General features: G+C 46.8%; 1 pseudogene across 1 annotated transcript; it reads left to right on the forward strand.

Annotated features, from left to right (window-relative positions):
• Window positions 1–1892: 1892 nt before the first annotated feature.
• On the forward strand, window positions 1893–2304 carry LOC307069580 (pancreatic progenitor cell differentiation and proliferation factor-like; annotated as a pseudogene). Its single transcript has one exon. The product of its transcript is annotated as a pancreatic progenitor cell differentiation and proliferation factor-like (transcript).
• The last annotated feature ends 686 nt before the right edge of the window (window positions 2305–2990 follow it).

A 2990-nucleotide genomic window follows, 5' to 3' on the forward strand; every position in this document is an offset into this window, starting at 1 on the left:
AGGTTATCTTGAAGGCTGCCTACCAGAGGAAGTGCTCTCTACTACTCTCATGCTTCATACAGAAAGAACTCCCACGTGCTGCTTTCCCCTGCCAGCTGGCTGAAATGAAACAACTCTCAGGGCCACTTGGGATGCACATGTTAAAGGTAGTAGGACCTCCATCAGCTTGGGTCCTGAATGACTACATGGAGGAGAGTACCCTGTTGACTCGTTTACCTGTCGAGCACTAGTGAGCAAGAAATCAAGTTCTACTGCATTTGAGCCTTTGTACAGTTTCAGGTCTATTTGGTTCAGCAGTTAGTCCATCCCAAGCAGCGAACGTCCCATGCAGTGAATCATTACAGTGCCTTCTACTGAAGCAAAGTCAAGCACCACAGAATGTTGAGGAAGTGAGGGGACTGTCTCTATTATATCCCTTTGTCCTGTGGCGCTTTTTAAAAATTTAACAAGTATCAACTGAGTGCCTACCACATGTCAGGCCTTGTTCTAGGTGCAAGGAGCACAGCTGTAACAAAATAAGTCCTTGCTTCATGGGGCTCATATTGTAATGGACTATCTAGTGGAGGCCTCTTGATGAATGCACCAAACAAGTTTGCCAATGTTCCTATTCAGGGGGTTAAAAACTATAAAGGCATTTGCTGAATCTCCCGATTTGATGGGGGCCTGATAGATTAGTGTTTCCCCTAACTGTGCTGTAAGCCAGTGCTAGGGTTTCTCAAGCTTTTATGTGCACACGAATCACCTGGGGCATCTTGTTAAAATATAAAATCTGATGCAGTAGGCCAGGGGTGCCGCCTGACTCTGCATTTCTAACAAGCTCTCAGCTGATACTGACGGTCCATGGGTCACACTTGGTGTGACAAGGTTCTAAGGAACACTAGTTACTGGATGTTAAAGATATCCTATGTAAAAAGGATTTCATGTTCAAGTAAGTGAGACGATGCTGCCCTCGTTCCTGACTGCTTTCTAATTCCTGCTGCCAGTCCTGTCAGAAGCCTAACAGTACTTTCTACCCTGTGTTCTGTGAGATACTCCCCTATCTTTATAATATATTTACCTCTTAAAATTTAAGCCTGTTTGAGAGAATTTCTGCAATATGTGGCCCCCAAAAAACCTCAAGTAAAGGCCAAGAGTTTCAGATACAGGGAATGAAGAAGAAATGGAGCCATGCTGCAGAGATGGGGACAATGTCAAAGCAATCAAGCTGCAAGAGGAACGTGAAGCAGATTTCCCAAGAGCCTGAAATACCATACACTCTCCTGCCCCTCCTAAGCCTCAGTTTCCTCACTGATTACATTTGATTCTCACAGCAAATCCTATGGGATGACGTGCTGGGATTTCATAACACCGACAGTCTAGGCACATGGCCATCATATTTTCTTCTGTAAAATATTATCTGCAACCAGGGTTTGGGAGAATAAAGTGGGATAATGACCAAAAGCAATTAGCAATTTACTGGCACTCAACAAATGTTAGTTACTGGGAACCCAGCTATATTTGAGAAGAATTAAATGATTTTTCCCCCAGATAGAGGAGAACTGGCTTGTTGAAAACAGAAGAAAGATATCCCTGGAGAGTTAGTGAAGGGAACTGATCGAGGGTGCGAGAGGGAGTGGGGATAAGGGAAGGAACAAGCACATCCACAGCTCATCTGAATGCGAGCATCTTGAACGCACTGCAACCAAGATGATTCTGGAAGGAATATCCCACTTCCACTGAATAGTAGTTTCTTACCAAGAAGAAACAGTTGAATTATTCTTAAAGCATACATGTTCACATTATTATATGATAAACTCTGTCGGTGGAGCGGCCACCCGCGGTCTCCTGCGCAGATGGGCTCTGTGGCCTAGCGCCCTGGTCACCGAGGCTTCCCCCAGCCCACAGGCAAAAGCATGGGAGCCATGCCTTCCAGCGGCCCACTCATGGCCACCCACGACTACTACCGGCACCGCCTGGGCGCTACTTCCAGTAACAGCTCCTGCGGAAGTGCCGAGTGCCCTGGGAAAGCCATCCCCCACCAGCCCGCTCTCCCCAAAGCACACCCAGGACACTGGTGGGCTAGCTTCTTTTTCAGGAACTCCACTCTCCCGTTCATGGCCACGGTGTTGCAGTCCCCAGAGCACTCGGAATCTGCCCAGGCCTCCACCAGCACGATCACCTAGGACCTGGCTCGGGAAGCCGTGGGGAAGCAGCAGCCTGGCAAAACCAACTGCAGGCCCCCGTCCTGAGTGGCCCCCAACAGCTGCCAGGCTTCCTTCCAAGGCACTAGGCTCATCAGATACCCCCCTTCCCTCCCGACACTAAGTGGGCTGCAGCCAGCGGAAGCAGTTGTTTTTAAATATTAAAACAGCAAAACACCAAAAAGGAAGTTGAGAGGACCCCACTCCTTACTATCCAAGCCACACAAGAGCCTTCCTGACACCCCATAACCCTGTGCCTTGCACCAAGTGGAAAATAAACTCCAAGGAGCCAGCAAAAAAAAAAAAAAAAAAGTCAATGCTCTACAATTCAAATGTCCAGGTGAAGATTATAATCTTCACATATTAACTATTTTGTTTACGTATCTAGAAGAAACAGCTCATTTAATATAAAAACATGTTTAGTAAAAATTATATAATAGTTTATCTGCTGTAACTTAAACTCCCAGGCAAAGATTCAGTTTCAGTTTTCAAGTATTAACTTTATTTTCCATGCTTGTGTATCTTTGTATCCCCAACTTCTCAGCAAAGAGAGAGAGAAGAAAAAGGGCCTAAGGTGTTCTCCAGGACACATCCTTGGGGTGACAGTGATGCGCAGCAGGGCCCTATGGGGCTCCTGGGCACAAAAGCCCTTCCATGTCCCCCATTTCTTGATTACAGGAAATGGGCTTCATTCAGCCTCTTCGACCTTCCCTGAGTGCCAATGGGCAGTTCAAACAGATGCTAATTAGGGAAGGGAGGGATGTGGAGACAAGGGAGAACAGTTAAAGGAAACAGTAGTGCAGCCTTGGG

Source organism: Hyperoodon ampullatus (assembly GCF_949752795.1).
Source record: "Hyperoodon ampullatus genome assembly, chromosome: X".
Classification (NCBI taxonomy): domain Eukaryota; kingdom Metazoa; phylum Chordata; class Mammalia; order Artiodactyla; family Ziphiidae; genus Hyperoodon; species Hyperoodon ampullatus.